The sequence below is a fragment of the Ovis aries genome, chromosome Y (assembly GCF_016772045.2).
Source record: "Ovis aries strain OAR_USU_Benz2616 breed Rambouillet chromosome Y, ARS-UI_Ramb_v3.0, whole genome shotgun sequence".
Lineage (NCBI taxonomy): Eukaryota > Metazoa > Chordata > Mammalia > Artiodactyla > Bovidae > Ovis > Ovis aries.
In genome coordinates this window covers 9872483-9899148 of record NC_082741.1, presented here as the reverse complement: position 1 = coordinate 9899148, position 26666 = coordinate 9872483, and the positions used below count along the sequence as shown (strand labels likewise).

The 26666-nt window shown below is 43.9% G+C and overlaps 1 pseudogene; it reads right to left on the bottom strand.

Moving 5' to 3' along the window:
• The window catches only part of LOC132658891 (MYND-type zinc finger-containing chromatin reader ZMYND8-like), a 71312-nt pseudogene extending 45656 nt beyond the window's left edge, over positions 1 to 25656 (bottom strand).
• Between the last annotated feature and the right edge of the window lie 1010 nt (positions 25657 to 26666).

Below are 26666 nucleotides of genomic sequence, written 5' to 3'. Positions count from 1 at the left end.
TGGGAATCTGGCCCACTCTGTTTCTCTGATTCTTGGCATCCTCCTGAACTTCCCCCAGGTGCCTTTTTGCCTGCCTCACCTTTCTGCTTAGGGATCCATGTTTACACTTACATGCCTGTTAACACGTACAGCTTGCTCCATTGGTGAGATCCCTGGGCCATTTGCCAGGATGTCAGTGCGCCAGGATGTCAGTGCTTCAGCTGCCCCAAGGTCATTGTATCTTACACAAGCTCTTTCATGTGTTCAGTGTCCATTCTTCCATCTCCCAGCCAGGCCAGTTCAGAGAGCTCACATGCGCATTTTTTTCCAGTGCACATGTGTGCATGCACGCACGCGTGCGTGCGCGCACACACACACACACACACAATTCTGAAATGAAACTTGCAAAAATGGGAAAACGTTGGTTTACTTGTCCAGTATTATGGATTTTGGAAGCACCCCTGTTTTTTGTCCCAGTTAATTTTTTTCACTCGCTACCTGACCAAGTCAGTGCCCTCTTCTACTTCTATGATATATCCTGGAAGGTGAATGGGATTTGCTCATAAGGGTGATTGACATGCAAAGAGGTTAGCAGGATTCAAAGTACTCACTGTGGACAGCTGAGTGACCTGTGCCTGTGTTCTCTATTTCTGTCGCCTTGGACTGGTTCACAGTGCCAATAAGATTGGTGTGATTCCATTCCCTGTGCTTTCCTCCCAGAAACGACACAGAAATAGAAAGGGGCTTTGAACTTGAAATTGCTCATGCACCCCTTTTCCCTGGGACAAGAATTCCTTAACAACTTTCTCTTTACAGAAAGGCAAGCCCCAATTCCTCTCACCTGGGTGATAATTTACTGACAATCATGAAAATATTCTGCATGGGTAATATCAGTTTAATGGTTAATGCAAGAATATATTTGTAGGGGTAAAAGTCAGTGTATTTCAATCCTGAAGCAGTGTTTATAGAACACTTAACCAGTCAACCCCAAATCTTTCCTGATAGATAAAAAATTTCCTGACAGATGCATTCCTGCAACATCTCTGCCCTCTGTGATACTAATCAATATTCTCACTTCAGCAAGTGACATTCTTGCCCATTGGGCAATCCTGAGATGGCTGGATGGTATCACGGACTCGATGGACATGAGTCTGAGTGAACTCCGGGAGATGGTGATGGACAGGGAGGCCTGGTGTGCTGTGATTCATGTGGTCACAAAGAGTCGGATACGACTGAGCGACTGAACTGAACTGAACTGAACTGATGGGTATTCTTGTTTCCACATGTGGATCACTGTTACCTATTCCTGCTGTAAACATTCCTTGCTGTGTACAAATATCATGGAACTCTTTTAAAAAGTCCAATTCAAGATGTTGGAAGCAGTTGATCCAGGAATTCACATGCAATCTAAAAAAGATCAACAAACTTTTTAAAAAATGAGTGAATATGAGCAACACAATGCATGTATGTTGAATAGGGACTTGCAAGAACTCAGACAGCTGTGGCAGCAGAGCTGTGCATAATGGAAAGCATGTGTGCATCATTAAAGAAGACAGGAGGTATACACAGATCCAAAGGAAGAAACATCAACTCGCATTTATGGGCAAACACAATGGAGACATCCAGTCTTCATTCTATACAGAGAAAACATGAACTCATTCAGGGAAGAGGAAGCAAATGCAGCTTTGGGTGATTGAGCCAGAATACTCATGAATTCATCACTAATCTGCAAATGTTTCACACGTATTGATATTCAGTGGAAAAATACCTTACACAACACAGTCAATTGTGCACTCAAATCTAAAAGCACCTAGACTTTAGGGCCCAAGTGAAAGCCCTCAAGAGACTGGGATACAATTCATGGCGAGTTTCCAGATAATGACCATTCAGTCAACCATCCACAGTTCAGTTTACTAACTGATTCATGACTATCTCTGCACTCTTCACTCAAGGACGGGTTAGAGCTAAAGCCACCACTCCTGGTCCTGAAGCGCTGTTAGGAAATATTAGGCATTCAGGGACACTGTCCTAAACTGTTTTTTCTTTAACTTCTTTGCAATGCCTTGCTAAAACTCTGAGTGTGGATAATTGTCGTACAGTCCCTAGAATAAGCCCAGTCCTGAAAGCCATGCCCCAATATGCAATCTCACACCCACTGCAGAGTTATTCCACCATACTTTCAGCTTTGTTTTATTTTGAACTAGCGCTGAGAAGGACAGGTACCAGCCTGACAGGGCCTCGAGGGTTCTTTGAAGTTTATAGATTAAAAAAGTAAGAAAACATGTTTCCAGTGTCTCCTGGGCTGGTTGTTCAGAAATCACCCAGAGAAGGCCAAGCCTTGCCTTCTAGAGCTGTAGATGCTTCTCTGTAGAAGAGGCAAACTGGGGTGTAGATATTCAAATGAAAACCTGGCCCTGAGCAGGAGAACTCAAAATCCATGAACTTTCACGTTCAAAATTTACCCTTTGCCCTCAAAAGAGATGCTGCTTCAAGGAGAAAAGTTGTAGAGTGAGAACTTCAAGCGGGACAGAACTTCATGTGGGACATCACAGGCATATCCACGTTGGAACCATGGTATCTGGGATGAGAAGCCAACACTGGAGGGACAGATGTTGAACTTTCCCTACCCTATTTGTACCAGTCTGTCCTTTGCCCAATCCAGAGGTGCATGCAATACTGGAAAGCAGTCATCTACTTCAGAAGGACCACCCTAAGTGCTGAGCAGTCCTTCAGTGAGCTCCATATGCTCCAGGTGTTCCCACTGGCCCTTGAACAAAGTAGTGATATAGCCCTAGATAAAGGACAGGCCCGTTGTGGCTGAAAACATTCTTTGCTGAGCCATTCAGCAAGGAAGAGACACTGTCACTAGAGGGTTCGTGAGAAAAATGTTATTTCTACACCTTGGCCAGATAGAAGGCTTTGGGCAAAGTAGTTAAGCCTTCCTGGAAGAAGAGTTATTAACCACTGTGCCATAGCAGCAGCAACAGCAGCAGCATGGGACACAGGGCACATGGCTGGATAGGTGGGCCGTAACATCCTCATTCCCCTCAATTCTGCCCCTGCACACTTTGTACTTAAACTGAGTTCCTGGAAAAAAGTAACAAAGTTCACATGAGCTCAAACATCTATGATGGGATGTGTTTTCCTTCGTTTATCTGTTCCCTGACAATTTATCTTTTCCCTGGTCATTTTTGTCAGAAACTAATATTCTTACGGCCTTCCCACCCCTCACTTTCTCCCTAGGCCACAGCCCTCTTCCATATACCTTATTCCCCCATTCCCTAAAATGTTACTGGGAAATCTAGCTCTAGAAAGTGGATCTCAGCAAAGCTGACCATGTACTCCTATACACACTCTTATACATATGGCCTTCTAGGTTCATACTGAGTTGAATGTTAAGGCTTTCTCCTTGTTATGTACTCTTTAAGTCTGACGATATGCAACAGAGAAGATACCTGGGGCACCACCTTCCAACAAAATGGCATTCCACTCTTTCAATCTCTGGCCATTGTTCACCAGACCCTTTCCATGAACAATCACATTTCCCTTATAAAACTGCCAGAAACACAGTTGATGAGCCCCTCATCTTCTTTCTCCATCCTCCCCAACTCCCACCCCACAGGAAAAACTTCATCCCCTGACACAACCCCAGCATATGACTTAACCCCCTCTACAAATCTCCATGGACTGGTAATTCCCAAACGGTAAACTGAGAATCCTACGTGCAGCTGAAGTGTTTGTTCTGAGGAGCTGCCCAAAAATATGCAGACACATGCTAGATGCTTTTTATTTAGTTTTGAAATTATTTCCAGTTTGTGTCTCCCTGTTGATCCATTTCACCACCAGAACACTCTTCATTACTTTCCCTTCCTATGCTGGCCACTGATCTTCACATTAAGCAGCTTCTTTGGTTTACTATTTTAGGGAAGGAGGACACTGCATCATAAGTTTCTCAAAATCAAGGGTTAGGGTTGAGGACACTGCATCATAAGTTTCTCAAAATCAAGGGTAAGGGGGTTTCTTTCCAAACAGAGACAGACACAGATATGTAAACCTACCCTTTCTGAAAACATTAAAGACAGCTTTAATCTTTCAAGTTAGTTTCCAGAGGAGAGAGTCTGTGAACTTTTACATTTTCTCTAAGCACATACTAAAAAACATCTCTCACTATTCTATTTTCATCTTTCTCACTGTCTTGATTTCCATTCTATCAGTATATCACAAATCCTTTCTGGAAGGGGTGAAAACAACCACCAAACAAAATATCTATTTCAGAAAGAGAGGAATAGCATAAATGTATCATTCATAGGAACACTGTCAGGGGCTGCTGCTGCTGCTAAGTTGTATCATTCGTGTCTGACTCTGTGCGACCCCATAGACAGCAGCCCACCAGGCTACTCCGTCTCTAGGATTCTCCAGGCAAGACTCCTGGAGTGGGTAGCCGTTTCCTTCTCCATGCATGAAAGTGAAAGTGAAGTCACTCAGTCGTGTCCGACTCCCAGTGGCCCCAGGACTGCAGCCTACCAGGCTCCTCTGTCCATGGGATTTTCTAGGCAAGAGTACTGGAGTGGGTCGCCATTGCCTTTGGGACACAATTCCACAAACTTCATGGAATAAATGCCACCCCTGTTACTTTCTACAACATCAGATGTGGTCCCTCAAGCCCCAATCCACACAGAGTTGGATGTTTCAGATGCTATTCATAATTTTAAGGGATGGGGTGGTGATCCGTCCTTCCTGACTGACTCAACTGCCTCTCTCTCTTGCTGCCATGTGTCATTGAGATATATTCCATCCTCTTTCAATGAACTGCCGAACTGAGGTTCCAGAACAGTTCACAATGATGCAAACACAGGAAAAAAAATGCTCAAAACCCATCCCCCTTCCTGCTTTAAGCAGCCAGACTAGGAAAACCTAACTGAGAACACAAAACAGACGATAGCTCCTGTCAAAAGCTGTGTGTTGTGTGTTTAGTCACTAAGTCATATCCAACCCTTTGGTGACCCCAGGGACTATAAAGCCCACCAGACTCCTCTGTCCATGGAATTCTCCAAGCAACACCACTAGAGTAGGTTACCATTTCCTCCTCCAGGAGATCTTGCTGATCCAAGGATCAAATTCATGTCTCCTGCATTGGCAGATGGAGTCTTTACCACTGAGCCACATAATGAAACCTGTATGTGAGTCTGAGTGAACTCCGGGAGTGGGTGATGGACAGGGAGGTCTTGCATGCTGCAGTTCATTGGGTCGCAAAAAGTCAGACACGACTGAGTGACTGAACTGACCCCTGTATGTAACTCACAAAGTACAAGAGGTTTTATGGCTATCATCTCAAATTTGTCCTTAAGCCATGTCCCTTTGGGTCCTTAATTAATTCTTCTCTTTCTCGGGCATACCATCTCCCACTTGCCAAGCCAGCTGAGAAATTCTCTGACTGCTTTGCCAATGGGACACATATCCTTCAAATATTCCTATGTTCTATAGGGGGTCTGCCTGGATGCCTGGGGTGTGGTAGGTTTGAGAGCAGCCACTGCTGGTTCAGTCCCTAACAGCCGCAGCTGTTAAGACCTGCTAACACTCAGGCAGCAGTTCACAACTAGGGGAGATTTCGCTTTGTCAAGACACTTTTGCAGGACACCACTGGATAGATGCTACTGATATCCAGTTGGTAAAGGCCAGAGATACCGCTAAACATCCTTCAATACTCAGGACAAAGAATTATCTAGAATAAAAAGTCAATAGCGCCAAGGTTGTGAAACATCAGGCCCATGTCAGTTACATGCAAATATGGCAGACCACAGGCACAGGTGCATATCATACAATGCCCCTTGGATTTCTAGAGGCCTAAAGAACTCAGCAGTCTGGTCCCACCGACCCAAGAGGTCTTATAGTCTAGCAAGAAAATGTATTTTGAGATGCTTGGGCAGCGTAAGGGGAGGTATGGTAGAATAAATTCATCAAGGTCTTTGACCTGAACACTTTCATCAGTGTCAGTCTTGTCCAGTGTCTTAACACTGACAAACATTTTAGGTATATTTGTGAACATACTGGAAAAAGAAACTGCTTAGGTTCAAAATGACTTGACTGCTAGAAGCAACTGTTCCTTTCTAACAGATTTCTTTTCCGGTGCTCAAGGTCAACCACATTGGATATCAAAAAGGTAAAAGGTGAGCAGACCCAGCTTAAGTCCTTGTCCTGCTCAGTAACTAGCTAGGTGACCAGGAGCTAATCCAAGCTTTGTTGTGCCACACTTTCTGATGTCAGAGGGTGACACGACATGCAACACTACAAATGGCAAGGTGACATCCTCAGACCAAATCAAGAAACCAGAAACTGGTACAGTCACTCACCCTCCTCCTTGGGAGATGGTTCTCTGGCTTCCTTCCTAGATTTTTGACCCTCCTGTGCAGAATGGTGGTTTCCTAAATCTATGTCAAGTCCACTCTTTGAATCGGAGTCCAGGCCCAAAAGCACTGTTCGGGATTCCACTTCACCTTTTCCCTTCAGCATATCCTTTGTGGGATGAGGCAAGGGTTTTGCTTTGTCTGAAAAGTCCTTCTCAAGCTGGGGGCTCATCTTCTCCTAGACTGCTCTTGGGTCCACTTTCTCACTGGCTGGTGACATGCTTTCAGCTCCTCTTCCATCTCCACTGGGTTCAGCAATTTGGCTCCACTGGGTTCAGCAATTTGGCCTTTTTTCTTGACAGCACATGGATTTTTGTACATCTGAGCCCCCTCTTTTCTTCAGCATCTTCTGGCTCTTTCTTGGACCTCTGCTCCTCATCACTCATAGAGTCATTTCAACTACTATCTGACTTCTCAGAATCCCTTGAATTGCTATGTTCCACAGGCATATAAACATCTGCTGAGATTTCATGTATGCCTAAGCAAACGAACAGATAAACCTGAAACAAACAAACAAACAAAAAAACCCCAGCATGTGGTGTAGTCATAGAATAAAGAGCAGGACTAAAACTCCACAAATATTTTCCATGCTCACTGATGGAATAAAAAGGAATATACATGGCATCACACTGGCCTGGAGGGGTTAGCAGTAGACTTAAATTGCAGCTGACTACAGGGAACAAATTGAACTTGCCAGGAGAGCATCATTTACTGACAGTCAAAGATGACATGGAACCAGACTACATGAATTTCTGATTTATCCAGAGCTCAATCTTGCCCGCATATATAACACACCGAGACACAGAGAATGGGAGGCATGGAAGCAAAGGCTACACAGGAGTTGTTAAAACTCATTTAACATTTAACTGTACATTTTCAGTTCAGTTCAGTTCAGTTGCTCAGTAGTGTCCGACTCCTTGGGCTCCAGTGAACTGCAGCATATCCAACTGTTTTTCTATTTATAATTGAGTCCAGAAGAAAGTCACCCATTTCCATGACTCAAGCAAAAGGAAAACAATAAAACAGCAGGAGTTTCCTACATATACAAGCAAAAATGGGAAAATCTCTTTTCTAACAAGAATTTCATTTAACACATTTGTGTTTTCTGCTCCTGGAAGTGAGTCTCATCCATCTGTAGGTAAATAATCCGATACCCTACAAGTTTGAAAAGAGGAAATCCCCATCAACTCTGTATTGTCTTCATTCTAGAACAATGGTTACCCTGAGTGGGATCATGGAAGAGAAAACCATAAAAGGGTAAGAACCACAAACAGCCCAGCAGGATCAGGAGTGAACGATATCCACCTCCTCCAGGATTCAAATGGAAAGAATCTAAAAACCAAATTGGGTTTAATTTCTGGATCTCAGGGCTGGTGCAATTAGTAACTAAAAGTTGGCCAACAGAATGACAAGCATGGCCACACACGCTTGGATACTGGATCCCAAAGTAGGTGAATTCAGATCCTGCTCCTCTGCTTCTACTAGTTGTGTGACCCTGAATGAGTAAACTAGCTGTCTGAGCCTCTGCCCTGGATAATGGGTTTGATAATAGTATCAACCTTCCAGGACAATCTACACACAGTTCAAGGGGCATAGGAAGTCCTCTGTAAATCCTTAATAACAATGACAAAACGAGGACCTAGACCAGCTGCCTGCTAGGACCCAAGACACACACCTCACTGTGCTTTGCAACTCTCTATATCTTGTCAAGATTTGGCTGGAATCTGCTGTGAATCTGCCCCTTGGGAGAGAGGAAAAGAAAAAGGAGCAGACTCACTCACCTCCATCAGGTCCATCTCAGTCTTGCTTTGATCTTGAAGACACCACCACACTCCTGTGAGATCAGGCACTGGAGGGAAATAGCGAATAACACTCATCACTTGGCTTCTTCTAGAAAACACATTCTTGCGTTCACGAGGAAAACACTTTAAATACCTCTATTGTTTATCCCAACAATATTATCTACTTGACCGCCTGGGCTGACTTGGACATAAGAGCCTGAGAGAACATTTAGCAGGTTTCTACTGAACTATAGCCTGGGTTCAATATGGAAAATGCACTACTCCAGTCAGATGGTTTCCATGAAGCTCAGCAACATTGTGGATCCTCCAAAGTCAGAGATTACACTATTTTCAACCTCAACAACAGCTAAAAAAGTGATACTGAGTCGGGCCACTTTGCTTTGAATTTCAGGCCCAGATCAGCATGGGTCTGTAACCTAGAGCAGTGCTGAGCCACGCAGAGAATATTCTGATAAAAGATGGGCCTCTGCTCATTTACCCAGAGACTTTGTTCTTCGTCAACCTGGTCTGAAGCTCAGTATAGAAAGAAAGGGAAAATAGGAATTTCCCTGGTGGTACAGACGTTAAGACTCCATACTCCAAAAGCAGGGGACCCTGGTATGATCTCTAGTCAGGGAACTAGATTCCATAGGCCGTGGCTAAGAGTTCGCATGCCACCATTGATGGTCAAACATCCCGCATCTCACAAATAAGACCCTGCCTAACCAAATAAATATTCAAAGAACGGGTAAATAGAAGACAGGCACACACTCCAGCTGGTATGCTGTACCTCCCTTTGGCTCCTGGTATCTATCTGAGGAATAGGGACTGATTAGTCTTGGACAGAAAACTGTGTCTTCCTGCTCAGGAAAGATGTCAACTCCTCCTCAAACCGGCCATGGGCAAAGGCCTCTATTTAATGACTCAGGTCCAAAAGCCCTGCCTGCCCCTACCACCACCCCCAACCCCCGCATGTCTGCTGTGGATCCTTGTTTGACCAAGCTGGCCTAGAATCCCAAGGATCCATGAGCATGCATTTCTTGAATTTCTTCTGCACATCCTCTGCTGCTGCCTCTGCTGCTGCTGCTCCTAAGTCACTTCAGTCGTGTCCAACTCTGTGCAACCCCACAGACGGCAGCCCACCAGGCTCCACCATCCCTGGGATTCTCCAGGCAAGAACACTGGAGTGGGTTGCCATTTCCTTCCTCCAATGCATGAAAGTGAAAAGTGAAAGTGAAGTAGCTCAGTCGTGTCCGACTCATAGCAACCCCATGGACTGCAGCCTACCAGGCTCCTCCGTCCATGGGGCTTGCCAGACAAGAGTACTGGACTGGGATGCCATTGCCTCTCAGTTCAGTTCAGTTGCTCAGCTGTGTCCAACTCTTTGCAACACCATGAATCACAGCATGCAAGGCCTCCCTGTCCATCACCAACTCCTGGAGTTCACTCAGATTCACGTCCATCTAGTGACCCCCAAAACATAAAAACGGGACAAAATGGTGAAAGCAGCAAAGGCCCAGAAAACAGTGAGAGACTCTGCAAGCAGGAAGCATGGGCTTTCATCCTGACATCCCCTCCAATAGACCTGAATGCACTTGGGGTCTAGTAAGGTGTGCCAATTTCCTCTGACTGATCCCTGAAAGCAGGTCAGGAAGGATGTAGGATCCCTCAAGGATCCATCAAGGACAAAGATGAGCCATCTCTGAGCTAGGTCCACTGGCTATAAGCTCACTACCTGCTTTTTCCATCTCTTTGCTAACCCCACCCAGAATGTCACCTCCAACCACCAACCTGGTACAAAGACCAAGATACAGACTTGAGTGCTGGACTGCAGGGCTCCTCCAAAGCCTTCATTCTTCCCCTTAACATGACCCTTGCACTCTGCCCAGCACCCAAGAAGGGGGGATGTTCCTAATACCACACACCAGAGATTTACCCTTTTAAGGGGCCACAGGTAGTCACCCCAAAACCCCACCCAACCCACTCATAGAAGACTGGAGCCACAAATCGCTTCAGCGTCATTCATCACCATAACAAGGGAATATTAGGAAGGGCCCTGCCCCAAGGACACACTTGGGTTTGGCCACCAGGGAGATTCCAAAAGTGAGCTTTCAGAGCACACTGGGACAGCATCCTTGTCATTAAAGAAATGGCTCTAAAGACCCTGAACCAAGGGTGCACGTGTGCATGCTTGTGTTTGTCTGGTGTGTGTGTGCACATGCTGATCAAGGGCCTTTCAGAGAGACTCTCAGGGCTAGGACTGAAGATGCTTGCAAGGAGAATGGCTGAATGCACAACTCCTTTTGAGGGCAAAGAATATTCACTCAATTTTACTGGAGAGGCATCTTACAAAGTGAACAGACAGCATGAAAGAGGGGAAAAAAGAGTAAAAGAAGAAGGAGGAGTAGGAGGACTGAAGAACATGGAAAAGAGGAAGGTCCAACTAAACAGCCGCATGATTAGGACTTCAACAGCTGAACTGACAATATGACAGTAAAAAGGGGAAGACAGGAGGCCCATCTCATCATTTCTGCTCTCAGAAATGAGGAACCACTGCATTCCAAAGGGAAAACACAGGCAGCCTTTTCATGCAAAATGTTGGAAAGGAAGTGTCTCACAAAAATACTGCCCATGAAGCAGAGTAGCAGCAGATAGTGGTGTTGCACATGTTACAGGAGGACATCCTGCTCTCTACAACATTCCTATGTGGTTAACAGATTCCACACAGCTGTCACTGAAAAACACAACTGGCCATATCAGGTAGGGGTCAATCAATTTGTTCCATAAGGAGCCACAGAATAAATGAACTTTTGCAGGAGTATAGCCTCTACTCCAAATATGCCATAATATAATGCATGAAATGAATGTAGCTGCGTTCCAATAAAGTTTTATTTATGAAAACAAGTTGGGGGCCAGATTTGGTCCACAGGCTGGAAGCTGTGCCAGCCCCTGACTGCTAACCTTGGCTTAAAATTGAAATCGCTCCCTGTGCAGTCCAGAGGTTCAGAAGAATAACCCTGATTGCTTAACCCCACCCCAAAAGACTAAATTCTCTGGCATGAGGGAAGGTCTAAGCATTGGCCATATGAATATTCCTCAGGTGTTTACAAATGGCAGGTAAGGCTGTAAGCCCCTGTATTGGACCAATGTGAGTAAAGACAATGCCTCATGATTTGCGTTAACCCTCGTGCACCTTGTATGAAACCCTCGGGTTCATACAAACAGATCTACACATCACCGCAATAATCAAGTATGAGCATGTGTGTGTACCTGTGTGTACACTGCATTTTTTAGTTTATTTTTGCTCTTGTTTTGGCCCATGTGCTCAGTCTTGTCTGATTCCTTGAAACCGCAAGGACTGCAGCCCACCAGGCTCCTCTGTCCATGAGATTTCCCAGGCTGGAATATTGGAATGGATTGCCATTTCCTTCTCCAGGAGATCTTGGCCCAGCAATCAGACCCACATCTCCTGAATTTGCAGGCGGAGTCTTTACCATGAAGCCACCTGGGAAGCCTAAAGGGCATGTTGCCACCCTGTGTGTATCTACACTAAGTGCTGTCTCTTAACTTTAGCCTAAAAACTGAATGAAAAACAAAGCACTTCTTTTTACAATATATGGGGTCAATGAGCTATTGTAATGTTTATCCTAATGAGAAACCACCAAAAGCCAGGGAGGCAACTTCTCTAGGGTCCCTGGGAGTGGACCTTTAGGAGTTAAGTGTCTCAAACTTTCAACAGTGTATGGACTCAACTGTCCTCCACAGAGAGAAAAATGTGAGCTTATCAGGACTTATCAGAAAATTAGGTTATCAAGACTCCTTCTATCTCTGCCCTTCTATATCTGGAATATCTGCAGAATCCAACCTGGCTGTCAACATTTGAACTTCTCAGCTGATAGGAAGACAGCTTAGGCTATAAATGCAAACCAGGGATTAAAAGAGAAAGAAAGAAAGAAACACATCCACATTAGAGAAATGAGGCATGAATCTTACATTGCTGAAGGGAACATAAATTGGAACCACCTCTGAAAGGGCAATCTGGAAATATCTCTCCAAATAGCAGCAGCACAGAGCCTGTGACCCGCAGCTCCACTTCTAGGAATATATCCTGTGGATTCACTCTCACCTGGGCAGAAGGGTCCCCACTGAAGCTGTTTCCAACAGAAAAATGGGAAACTACACAATAACTTAAGTATCAGGATGTATAAGTTACTGTTCACCTTTAAAGGGAATAAAATACAGCCACTAACATAATAGCATGATAGCTCTGTGTGCGGTGATATGGAAAGTCCATCTGTTAAGGAAAATAGTAAAGGACATTAGAGCTGGCGTAGGGGAGAAAAGGAGGAAAGGAAATGCAGATATGTTCTTGAGCTTCTCATGTGGACATTTGGGCCTAGCTGCTACCGCTGCTAAGTCACTTCAGTCGTGTTAGACTCTGTGCGACCTCATAGATGGCAGCCTACCTGGTCCCTGGGATTCTTCAGGCGAGAACACTGGAGTGGGTTGTCATTTCGTTCTCTAATGCATGATGAAGTGAAAAGTGAAAGTGAAGTCATTCAGTCACATCCGACTGTGAGCGACTGATGACTGGAGCCTACCAGGCTCCTCCATCCATGGGATTTCCCAGCAAGAGTACTGGAGTGGGGTGTCATTGCCTTTTCTGTGGGTGGGGGTAAAGGGCCCTGAGGAGTTCTGGCACTGAAAAATGTTTGACAGCAATCCTGACCTCCACCTACTAGACGGCAGTAGCACTTACATCCCAGCTGGGACAATGAAAGGGGTCTAGGGGATTCCCTGGTGGTCAGTGTGTAAGACTCCATCTTGCAACTCTGGAAGCACAGGTTTAATCCTGGGAACTAAGGTTCCACATGAGACACACAGTGCAGCCCTCCCCTGGACTCTCTGCTTCAAAAGTCTCTGCGTCGTTGTTCAGTCATGCCCGACTCTAGGCGACGCTATGGACTGTAGCAAACCAGGCTCCTCTCTCCATGGGGTTCTCCAGGCAAGAATAATGGAATGGGTTGCCAGTCCCTCCTTCAGGGGATATCTCAAAAGTATCTAAACAGTGCTAAATGGGGACCAGATCACACAGACTGAGGTCGAAAAGAACTCCCCAAGGAGGCTACATAGAGCTAACAGAGACAGAGGATGGACAGGTTAAAAAAAAAAAAGATCCAACACTGGTCACTCTTTTTTTTATTTTTCCATGGGGGCGGGGGTGATAAACAGGAACAAGTGATCAGAGGTTACAGGTATAGACTGGCTTTTCATTAATCATCTTTCTGTACTTTGGCTTGGAGAAGGGGATGGCAATCTACTCCAGTCTTCTTGCCTTAAGAATTCCATGGACAGAAGAGTCTTGTGGACTACAGACCTTAGGATCGAATTTTGACTGCTTGTTCCCTTGGGCATTCATTACATGTAAAAACATGCTTTTTGTTCAATTATGTGATTCTGCAAAAATCAGAACACAATACCGAACAGCCAATTCATCCCTCTGGTGTCCCTGTAGAAGAGAACCTAAGGCTCCAGCCATAAGAGGAACAGTGGTTAATACCTTGCTTTCACTACAGGTGGCAAGGTTCCATCTCTGGTCAGGGAACTAAGATTCTGCATGCCATGAGTCATGCCACACCTCCAAAAAAGCTTTACAACAAAAATATAAGCACTTCTTTTTAAGTTAAAAAATAAAAAGAAACCACACTTCTGAGAACTCAGGGTGCACCCGAGGGCTCCAATGGGTCCTTGCATGTTCAAATAAGGAGTTCCCACCAGGCAACATGAGTTGGAGCCCCTCAAGCCACTGTCGCATCACTTCTAGGCTGCCAGACCAGGTGACTATGATAAACGAGGGCTCGGCCTCTGTGGGGAGAGAGACTCGCTCCAGCTCCACCACCTCTGTTTCTGCAGTCCCATCACTGGGGCCTCCTCTCCAGTCCTCAGTCCCTCCATCTGAAAATGGCATCCCAGGACAAGATGAGCCCAGAGGGAAATGATCACCAGAGTCTGTGGCTTCAGGCAGGTTCATTCTATCCATCCCAGTGGCTTCCCGTTCATCCCTAAAACCTGGTATATTCAAAGGGCTCCAGATAACACCCCCAAGTGTTTCTTCTTTGCTTGTCTCCTGTTCCTTTCTCAGCCTCCTCTGCTCATATTTTCTAGTGCCTACATGCACAACTCGTCTTCCTGATGGAAAAGAACCCTCCTGCTAAAGCAAGAGATACAGGTTCAATTCCTGGGTCAGGAAGGTCCCTGGGAAATGGAAATGGAATGGAATACTCCTGTATTTTTGCCTAAAAAATCCCATGGACAGAGGAAGCTGGGGGCTACAGTCCATGGGGTTGCAAAGAGTCACACAGTACTGAGCAACTAAACAACAACAACATGGGCAAGTGGCTCAGTCCTCTCACTTTCCCTTTATGCTCTGGGCCAGGGTCTCTGAACGTTAGCACTACTGCCATCACGACTGCATAATTCTCCGTCAAAGGGACTGTTCCATGCACTGCGGAAATTTAGCAGCATCCCTGGTCAGCAATCACTGCCAGCAGCATTCTTCATTTCCCACTTCCCCTAAGTTATGAGACCTACTGCTTTGAATCCAAACCCATGAATAAATCTATATTCTCAGAATTACATGTTCTGCCCTGACCTGGCCTGATTCAAGCCTCCAACAGCCCTCATGTCCTCTCCACCTAGGACTCTAGCAGGCATCTCAAACTTGCGAAATTGAAAGCTGAACCCATGGCCCTGTTTCTTGTGCCAAAACCAAATCCTTCAACCCAGGCACGACGCAGCAAATCTCTGTTGCAGGGCCTGCTCCAGATGCCAGTAGCAACAGTTTCTTCACCAAGCAGCAACAATGGCTGCAGCAATCATAAAATGGCTGGACCAAAACAGAAATGAAGCTCCACTAGGGATGTGCCTGGAGATCAAAGTAAAGATCTGACCCTGTAAAGAACAGCACTGTATAGGAACCTGGAATCAGAAGTACATGAATCAAGGTAAGTTGGATGCGGTCAACAGGAGAGAGCAAGAGTAAACCTCAACATCTTAGGTTTCAAGGAACTAAAATTGATTGGGATGAGCAATGTGCAGGTAAATGACCCAGATATGTATCATGGTGTGATCCTTCACCCAGAGCCAGCCATTCTGAAGAGTGAAATCAAGGGAGGTGATGGAGTTCCAGCAGAGCTACTTAAAATCCTAAAAGACAGTGGTATCATGGTGGTGCTGCATTCAAGACATCAGCAAATCTGGAAAACCTAATAATGGCCACAGGCCTGGAAAAGATCAATTCTTTCCCCATTTCCCAAGAAGGGTAGGACTAAAGAATGTTCGAAACACCACACAATTGTGCTTCTCTCTCATGCTAATAAAGTTATCCTCAAAATCCTTCATGCTAGGCTTCAGCTTTACATGAACTGAGAAATTCCACGTGTTCAAGGTAGGTTTATCAACATCAGAGGAACCAGAGCTCAAGTTGTCACCATTTGCTGGACCACAGAATTAGCAAATTAATTCCAGAGAAACCTCTACCTCCTTTTCACTGCCCAGTCGATAAAGTCTTTGGTTGTGTGGAGTATAACAAATTGTGGAAAACTTCAAGAGGTGGGAATCCAGGACCATCTTTACCTGGATCCTCAGAGATCTGTATGCAGGTCAAGAAGCCACAGTTAGAACAGCCTAGGGAACAACTGACTGGTTCAGGATTGAGAAAAGTTGACAAGGCTGTTGACTGTCACCTTGCTAATTAACTTAAGTGCATAGCACATCATGAGAAATGCCAGGCTGGATGAGTTACCGCTGGAATCATGATTGCTGGAAGAAATGTCAACCACCTAAGGTATGCATATGAATACCACTCTAATGATAGAAAACGAAGAGGGACTAAAGTACCTCTTGATGAGGGTAAAAGAGGACAGTGCAAAAGCAGGCATAAAACTCATTTTTTAAAAAATCACAATATCCGATTCCATCACTTCATGGCAAACAGAAGGGGGGAAAGGGAAAGCTGTGCCAGATTTCCTCTTCCTGGGCTCTCAAAGTGCTGCAGATGGTGACTGCAGCCATGATATTAGAAAACAAACGCTCATTGGCAGGAAAGCTATGACAAACCTAGACAGTGTGTAAAAGAGCAAAGCTATCACTTTGCCAGATTTCCTCTTCCTGGGCTCTCAAAGTGCTGCAGATGGTGACTGCAGCCATGATATTAGAAAACAAACGCTCATTGGCAGGAAAGCTATGACAAACCTAGACAGTGTGTAAAAGAGCAAAGCTATCACTTTGCTGACAAAGGTCCATACAGTTGAGGCTATGGTCTTTCTACATACGGTTGTGAGAGATGGATCATAAAGGAGGCAGAACACCGAAGAACTGATGCTTTCTGAACTGTGGGGCTGGAGAAGACCCTTGAGAGTTCCTTGGACAGCAAGGAGAACAAACCAGTCAATCTTGAAGGAAATCAACTGTGTATAGCCACTGGAAGGACTGCTGCTGAGGCTGAAGCTCTAATACTTTGGCCACCTGATGTGAAGAGCCAACTCACTGGAAAAGACCCTGATGCTGGGAAAGATGGAAGGCAGAATGAGAAGCCAGAGACAAGGATGAGAAGGTTGGATGGCATCACCGAGGCAGTGGCTATGAACCTGGCAGACTCCTGGAAACGGTGGAGGACAGGGAGACCTGGCGTGCTGCCATCCAAAGCTTCACGAAGTGTCAGACACGACTTGGCCACTGGACAACTAGAAGGGAGTGACCTAATTTCATTCTTTTACCTTTAGCTGTCAAGATTTTCCAGCATCACTTGTAAAAGAGCTTATCTTTTCTCCACTGCACATTGCTGCCTCCTTTGTCATAGATGAGGGGACCATTTGGTCATGAATTTATCTCTGGGTTTTCTATTGTGTTCCATTGGTCCATATTCCTGTACCTGTTTCAGTTCCATGCTGCACTGATTACTATAGCTCTGTAGTAAAGACTGAAGTTAGGGAGACTGAATCTTCCATCTCTTCTTTTTCTTTCTCAAGACAGGATAGTTCTTTAAGGTCTTCTCTATTTCCATACAGGTTGTAAAAAATTTTTTTCCTGTCTTCTGTGAAAAATGCCATTGGTACTTTCACAGAACTGGCACTGAATCTTTAAACTGAATTTCGTAGTCTAGCCATTATCACAATATTGGATTCTTCCAGTATGTGAGAGTAGTATCTCTCCATCTCTTTGCATCACCTTTGTTTCATCCATGCCTTATTCTTTTCTGTGCACCAGTCTCTTCCCAGCCTAGGTAGGTTTATTCCCAGGAATTTTGCCCTTCTTGTTGCCATGGTGAATGGGACTGCTTCCTTAGCTTCTGGGTTTTTTGTTTGTTTGTTTGTTTGTTTTTATTGTATAGGAAAGCAAGAGGTTTCTGTCTGTTAATTTCATATCCAGCAACCTCCCTAAAGTCCTTGACTAGTTCTAGTCATTTCCCAGTGGCATCTTTGGATTCTCTGGGCATAGTATCATGTCATGTGCAAATAGTGACAGTTTAATCTCTTCTTTTCCACTTTGTTTAAAAATTGTTTTCTTCTCCTCTGATTGCTGTCACTCAGAGTCCCAAGACTATACTGAATAACAATGGTGAGAGTGGGCATCTTTGGCTTATTCACAACCTTACTGGACAAGCTCTCATTTTCTTACCACTGGGAATCATGTTTACAGTGGATTTCTCCATATGTGGCAGCCTTCATTAGGAAGATTGATGAAGATTCCCTCTGATTCCACAGCCTGTCCTGGTTTTCCCATACACCCATCATAAATGGGTGTTGAATTTTGTCAAAAGTGTGTCCTGCATCTGTATTCTAAATAGTTTCAGGACCTCTTCTTGGAAAACTTAGTTATCTTTCAGTGTTCTTTCATCCTTTCACCCCCTGATGCAGAGCTGACTCTTTAGAAATTGCCCTGATGCTGGGAAAGATTGAAGGTAAAAGGAGAAGTGGTCAGCAGAGGGTGAGGTGGTTAGATAACATCATCAAACTTATAAACATGAATCTGAACAAATTCTGGGAGACAGGGAAGGGACGTCTGGCAGACTAGATCCCATGGGATTCCAAAGATTTGGGTATGATTTACTGACCGAACAACAACACAAATTTTCTCATTCCTGACTATTTCCTTTTCTAACCCACTTCACCCTATCCATATCTCAGTTATGTTTAATTTCACTCCTTATCATGCATAAATATTCAGCCACATACCACTGTCTTTATTGCCACCCCCCTGGCCCCAAATATGTGGGTTTCTCAACTGGAGATGACTCAGTGGTCTCCTATCCATTCTCTAGCATCCACGTATGTTTCTGGTACACTGTCTACCTTGCTACAATCACCAGCTAAGCCAAGTGACAGAAACCAATATCTTGAGAACTGCCAATGAGGACTCTGAATTCTACCTTACTCTCAATCTTCACACTGTTCCTTTCATTCTATTCTGCAATCACAGTGACCTTTCAGTCTGTGCTCTGTTCTTCTTGGTCTCACTGTCTCCTTATGCCACTCATTCGGCTTCTCTTGCTTTTTCCATATTATTACTATTTTTTCTCCTCAGCAACAGTAACTGTGGTGGTTACATGCTATTGATCACATTCCGATTAGGAAGAGCTTTTCAATAGTAGTCCAGGGCTCTTAATGTTGAGTGGTAGATTTCTTGGATGGATATGTCAAAGATGAGCAGTAAGTAAGGTCAGATTGTTGTTCTACCTGTGGCTATTCATCAGAAACAGAGAACCTATGTATAACTATGTCAGGAATTTGTAAGTGCTATGAATAAATATGCTCAAGTGCTCCTCACACTATTAACAACTTAGTCTAAATAGAAGTGATAGTGAAAAACGATTGTAATAAGCATGCATGATACATATTAACGCACAGACCCCAGACAGACTACAGGTCGTGATATATTTGTTGAAGCTTATAGATGTTTCTGTAAGCTTCTGAATATAAAATTATATGTGAGTTAGACCTGTAAATACGATCAGGATTTGGTAGAAGAGACTGGGAAAGAAGGGAAGGGCAATTCAGGCACAAGAAAGAATTCTGACATGGTACAGAATAGGGAAAGAATAAATTATGGAGACTCAGGGCACCTGAATGACAGGCTATGTGTGGACACTTGCAATGGGCAGGGACAGTAGAAGAGATTTAGAAACATCATAATATGTAGGTAGTGAAACTTATTAGAAATGCTTAAGTGATACGTTATGATATCTCTTCTGTGGAGGAGCGATAATAACAGACTTTTCAGGACCCACTGCCCTTTCATTTCAGAATGCTATATCTTCAACTTGTCTGAAATTAGCAGTACCAGTGGAAGAGACTAATGTTTGCCCTAGTCCTTAATTCAGGACATAACAGCAGCTCCAGCTTCAGGGCAGCAAACTAGTGGAATTTTCTCCTCCCTGGACATTTCTTGAAGGGATAGGATACAAGATGGAATAGGTATTAGGATCTAGTGAGGGAAAATGTTAGAGCCATCTTTGAAATTCTGCAGCAGCAGCCATAGTTCCGCATAGTTCTAGCAGCATGATTAAAAACATTTATTTTCGGCAGCTGTTATTTGACACCAACAGCCCAGTAAGACTTCCCCATGGGCACCGGTGCTTCTAGATACACACCAGCCCCTCTCCAACCCAGCACCAAGCTGCACTTATTATTTCAACTGTAGGTACAAAGACTACCACTGTGCCTCGTACCTACTGATCTTGTTGCAGACCATGTCCAGGAAAGGTAAGTTCTAAGAACTTCTTAATCTGCAGTTGGTTCTGCATGCCTATGTGTTCTGTGTTCATTTGGGACTTGCCAATACGTGGTCTCTAGAATCTATGACTAGAATCTATGACAAAGAACATAAACCCTAGACGTATTGGCTTATGCCTGGAGCCCTAAGGGGAAATCAGTGTCACTAGCTAAAGGGCCTGATACTACCATCCCCAAGGCAACGCAAGATCTGCAGCATCATTATCTTTGTGCTGAAGTTTTGGGAGATGAAGTCTAGAAAAGAGAAATGTGAAAATATAAAAAATTGACTGTGTTGGACACAGAGATTCACATTCCTCTTCTCTGCACCCTACTCCATCTATCTGCCTATTTCTCCTACTTCAGGTATTGGATGGTGGAAAAGAATGGACTTTGTGTGTGTGTGTGTGTTTAAATGGGACTCAATGAATTGGGAGGTAAACCAGATTTCTAGAGTTTAAGGTTTTTTTCAATCTGTCGTTCTATGCTTTGTCTCATCCCAGTCCACAATATCATAAAACTGTCTCATTCACAAGTGTACCTCTGGTATTTCAGAAAGACTCTGTAGCAAAGAGACTGCACAGGTTACTTTGTCTTGAAAGAGATGCAGGAAAATACACAGGTTAAGGTTTTCTTTAGCTCTAAATATCTAACTTAATAGAGTAGGGAATAGCAAACCACTCCTGTTTTCTTGCCTGGAAAATCCCACTGACAGAGGGTCCAAGCAGCCTACATTCCATGAGGTTACACAGTCAAACATGACTGAACACACACACACATCTAATTTACATTCAGATACAAAATTCTCCCCTGTTTTTGAAAGTGTTACATTCAGTTCACACTGGTGGGTGAAACCTTGTCTCTAAATTATCTCTGTGCTATTTTTATGGAACCAAAACTTTTTCCTCCTATGCTGAGAGACTTTTGCTTCATTTCCTCTATAAACATTTTGGAATTTCTTTCCTTTTACCTGAAATAAGGATTTCTACTTTGTCTTGGCTTTAGGAGGTCTGGTCCATTGGTATATTTTCTTTTCGGATCTGGGAATAATAAACTCTAATGTAATGTTTTCCTTGGGTAGAGCAACAGGGAGTGCAATGGAAGGCTCTGCAAATGAGATGCAATGATAACCTTGAGAACCCCATATATCTTCCTTATCTAGGAGCAGCAGGCTACTTTACAACTTGAACAGATCTCCAAAAGCACTAGAGAGCCACAAGAACTCATCTCCTAAGTGTATGTTGCTCTGCTTCCTGTGTTTGCAATGCTGTCATGCTTACTTTTACATCAGAAGTAAAGACGTTTTCAACTCCATTGTATTCCACAGTTATTTCCATAGCAAGAATGTGAATCTCCCACATATTCCTTTCTCAAAGCTAATAGACTGTGTCCAAGAATGTATCAAGAAGGCTGAAAGTCCATTCTCTGAAGGAGTTCCCGAGTGTTAGTGAAGTTTTCACAGGCATTTCACATATTTGCCTATTTCATACTGTAATAAGATTGATAAGAAGTCATGAGGTCGGTCACAATTGTCTCCATGAGAAACACATCAGAAGTACAGCTGGAGGTATCTGGGTGCTCAGAAGCTGACGTTAGCAAGATGAAAGCATGGACTCCACAGTGACATATGTGAAGGTGTCAGAAGCAATTGCTCTAGTAAAACAAAGAGGGATGGCCAGTAAGGTCAAAAGTGATCCTGTCAAGAGTCTAAGCAAGAAGTTGAAATCTGTGGTTTACACTCGAGAGCAAGCAGGATCATTGGCAGTGATGGGGAAGACTGAAGAAAAATTAACTGGGAGAAATAGGACCTTATTGATATCTATGACAAATAAACTATGTACAAGTGTTGCTGATTTCTCCTCAGAGCTTACCCCACACTGTTAAGCCAATCAGCAAACTCACAGCCCACTCTCCCATGGCCTTTCTTTATTTACAACAGTCCTCAGAAGCTTAGCATGTCTGGACTTCTGCATTTTGTCTCTCTTTACATTCACTTGTGAACGTCTGGTATGGTAGGAGGAGTTACTATAAAATGGCCCATGTTTAGTGGCAGGAAGTCATTCAGCACAATCGTTACAGATGGAAAATTGAGAGAAAAGACCTAACACAAAAATGTGGCTTCCAGGTTGTTGCTATCTTCACTTTGTGTAAGGAAAGATGTATTCAAAGGTAAAGGAAGAGAAATCCCAGATAGGTGTTTATATGATCTCTAATTGAAATATTATGAGGATGCTCCAACAAAACCCTCATCCTTATCCATTGGAAACAGATGGAATGGAAACCACAGTTACAGAAAACTAACTGTACTGAACACTTGGATCATAGCCTGTCTAACTCAATGAAACTATGAGTCAGGCGGTGTACAGCCATTCAAAAGGGACTGTTTGTAGTGGAAAGTTCTCACAAAATGTAGCCTACTGGAAAAGGGAATGGCAAACCACTTCAGTAGTTTTGCCTTGAGTACCCCAAGAATCATATGAAAAGGCAAAAAGATAGGACACTGAAAGATGAACTCCTTGGGTCACTAGGTGCCAAATATGCTTGGAACAAAGACAGAGGTTCATAACATTGTACAGGAGGCAGTGATGAAAAGCATCCCAAGAAGAACTGTAAAAAGGGAAATTTTTGTCACTCAATAGCTGAGTGAAGAAGAGAATGAAAAGCAACAGAGAAAAGGAAAAGTATATCCACCAGAATGCAGAGTTCCAAACCACAGCAAGGAGAGAGAAGATAGCCTTCCTAAGCATTCAATGAAAAGAAATAAAGGAAAATCATAGACTGCAAAAGACTAGCGATCTCATCAAGAAAGTTAGACGTACCAAGGGAACATTTCATGCAAAAAGGGGCACAATAAAGGACAAAAATGACATGGACATAATGGAAGCAGAGGATACTAAGAAGAGGTGCCAAGAATACACAGAAATACTGATAATGACTGAGATAACCATGATGGTGTGCTCAATCACCTAGAGCCAGACTTTCTGGAGCAAGAAGTCAATTGGGCCTTAGGAACCACCACTATGAACAAAGCAAGTGGAGGTGATGGAATTCCGGTGGAACTATGTCAAATCCTAAATGATGAGGCTATGAAAGTGCTGCACTCAATACCCAAGCAAACTTGGAAAACTCAGCAGTGGCCACTGTATTGGAAAAGATCAGTTTTCATTCCTATTCCAAAGAAATGGTATGTCACAGAATGTTCAGACTACCAACAATTGCACTCATCTCACACACTAGCAAAGAAATGCTCAAAGTCTCCTAGCCTTCAACAGCAAGTGAATCAAGAACTTCTAGATGCTCATGCGGGATTTAGAAAAGGCAGAGGTTCCAGAGAGTAAATTGCCAACAACCACTGGATCACAGAAAAAGCAAGAGAATTCCAGAGAAACATGAAGTTCTCCTTCACTGAGTACACTAGAGCCTTGGACTGCATGAATCACAATAAACTGGAAAATGCTTAAGGAATTGCCAACACCAAAATACCTTACCTGCCGGCCTGAGAAATCTGCATACAGGGTAAGAAGCAACAGTTAGAATCAGACGTGGAACAATGGACTGATCCCTAATTGGGGGAAAGGAGTACATCAAGGCTGTGTATTGCCACTTTGCTTACTTAACTTAAATGCAGTGTACATCATATGAAAGGGCAGACTCCATGAAGCACAACCTGGAATCAAGATAGCAGGGAGAAACATCAACCTCAGATATTCAGATATGCATAACTCAGATGTGCATATGACAACCTCAGATACGAGGATGACACCATCATTTGTCAGAAAGCGAGGAGGAACTGAAGAGTCTGTATGGATGAAAGTCAAAGTGGGCAGTGTAAAAGCTGGCTTAGAACTTAACATTCAAAAAACGAAGGTCATAGCATCTGGTCCCACCACTTCATGCTGAATAGAAAGGCAAACAGTGGAAACACTGACACACTTTACTTTCCTAAACTCCAAAATCACTCCAGATGCTAAATGCAGCCATGGAATTCAAACGCTCTTCCTCCTTGGAAGAAAAGCTATGACAAACCTAGACAACATATTAAAAAGCAGAGACATTAATCTTCCGAAAAATGTCCATCTAGTCAAAGCTATGGCTTTTCCTGTAGTCATGGTTGGATGTGAGAACTGGACTATAAAGAAACCTAAATGGCAAAGAACTTATATTTTTGGACTGTGGTGTTGGAGAAGACTCTTGAGAGTCTCCTGGATGGCCAGAAGATTAGCCAGTCAATCCTAAAGAAAATCCGTCCTAAATATTCATCGGATGGACTGATGCTGAAGCTCCAACAGTGTGGCTACCTGATGTGAAGAACTGACTTACTGGAAAAGATGCTAACACCGGGAAAGACTGAAGGCAGGAGGAGAAGAGGATGACAGAGGATGAGATGGTTGGATGGGATCACTGTTTCAATGCACACGAGTCTGAACAAGCTAGCAGGAGCTGGTGATGAATAAGCAAGCTTGGCATGCTGTAGTCCATGGGTCACAAAAAAAGCCGGACACAATTGAGCGACTGAAATGAACTGAATGGAATAATGCTTATGAGAACCATCCACTATATGGCTATGAAGTATATCAAGTATTAGAACACGTCTCATACAAAAAGTACACAAGTTCCACTGCTGCTGCTGCTTCTAAGTTGCATCAGTCATGTCTGACTCTGTGCGAACCCATAGATGGTAGTCACCAGGCTCCCATTCCCTGGGATTCTCCAGGCAAGAACATTGGAGTGGGTTGCCATTTCCTTCTTCAATGCATGAAAGTGAAAAGTGAAAGTGAAGTCACTCAGTCGTGTCCGACTCTGTGCAACCCCATGGACAGCAACTTACCAGGCTCCTCTGTCCATGGGATTTTCCAGGCAAGAGTACTACACTGGGGTGCCATTGCCTTCTCCAACAAGTTCCACAACACGCCCCAAATAGCTCTTCAATTTCTAAGTGGTGACACTGCACTTGGTCTACTTTAGTACGCTGAGGCATTGATATTGTAAAAGCTTGGATGCCATATGTCCCCAAGTCCTTCAGGCATGTCTGAAGCAGCTCCCACCCCTCAGGAAGTCAGACTGTAGCTCAGAAATCTCCCCTTCATTCTCCTTTCCAAATTCCTACATCATATCACCCACCAAAACATTCTATGTCCCTGGCCTGGGAAAGTTTCTCTGTTCTTGCAGCCTGCACTGAATTCCACAAGTGAACATGCATTGCCTAAATTTTGAGGTGCCTGCTGACTGACTGGAAACATTTGAGGAATGGAAATGAGAGGCTGGAAACAGGCCTACAGTGAAATTTATTAAGTTTCATAAAGGAACCTGTACTTCTTTTTAGCTAAGCTGAGTGCTGTTAGTGATTTGAATCCTATTGACCTCATCATCGAGGAGATGATCATTTTCTCTCTGAAACTGGTACTAAAGGCTTATAAATGGCTTCACTTTTGGTATCCCTCTTCTCCAAGGCCTACTGTATGTGTACTGTTACATCCAAATATTCTCAGTTGAGTATGCCTTGGGCCTGATGTGCTGCAGTACAGTCTTCCAGGTGTGACTAAAGTGGATGGTGGAGAGGTCTTGCTGGCACAGTTTCTCTAGTTGGTAGACGACTTGAAGTCTATAGTCTTTATCAGTCCTGGGGATGTGTCCCTGGCATGGCTGAAAGTGTTAATGGTGAGCTTGCCTGGAGCTGTGGTTTTGCTGCTCACAGTGGCCCTTGTTGGGGTTGAGGACCATGTACCTCTCCATGGGTTGGGACCCTTCAGTCTAGAGTGGATTGTATTCCTGGTTTATTTTTTCTTTCAGATATGTAGTTAGGAAGCAATCCAGAGGACTGGAGAGAGGCATGGCGGCCATAGAAACAAACTCTGCTGTGGACAAGGACCCCAACACGCCCACCTGGCCAACTGTGTGGGGGGCAGGCCCAGGCGGCTCCAATGGTTTGAGAGGCATTGAGATCCTCTAGGCTGCCTCATGGCTACTGCAGCCTAGAGTCTTGGTGAGGGGAGGTTTAGGGAGGCCTAGACCTCCCTCCTTACCATGATGTCATGGTGACCATGACATCACAACTGTGTGATTTCACTACAGCAATGGGCAGCAATGCCTTGGTCACTACCATTCGCCTCCTCGGATTTAAAAGGAGAGGACTGTGTCTTTTTAATGAGGTCAGACTGCCTTCCTGATGTGTTTGTTTTCTTCTACCACTTTCTGTGAATTATGCTAATTCTAATATTTCCTAGGTCAACTTCACCCATGAAATAGGATTACGTTCTAGCCCAGCTGAATCTCTAAAGAGACAGTGAAAGCTCTTAGGGAGCATGAGGAATCTGTGAGGATGTCCCCTGAAAATATGTGTAAGAAAAGGACACCTCTTTTGGAACTGACAGCTTCTTTCCAAGAGAAAGTACATGTACTGGTTTGCTAGGGTTGCCATAACAACGTGCCCATACGAGGTAGCTTCAATAAATATTTTCTGCAACTCCTGGATATCAAGTCAGTAATCAAAGGGTTGGCATATTTGTCTTCTTCTGACGTCTCTTTTGGATTGTGAGTGGCCATTGTTTGCCTTTATCTTCACATAGTAATGTCTCATTGTTGTTTGTGACTGATCTGTTCTTTAAAGTGCCAGTCGTATTAATCCAACTATCTATGTAGAGGCCCTATTTCTAAAAAAGCTCAGAAAGAAATTATGTCTTATGGAGTTTTACTACATATAATGTATGGAAATGCAAAAAACCTCTAATAGG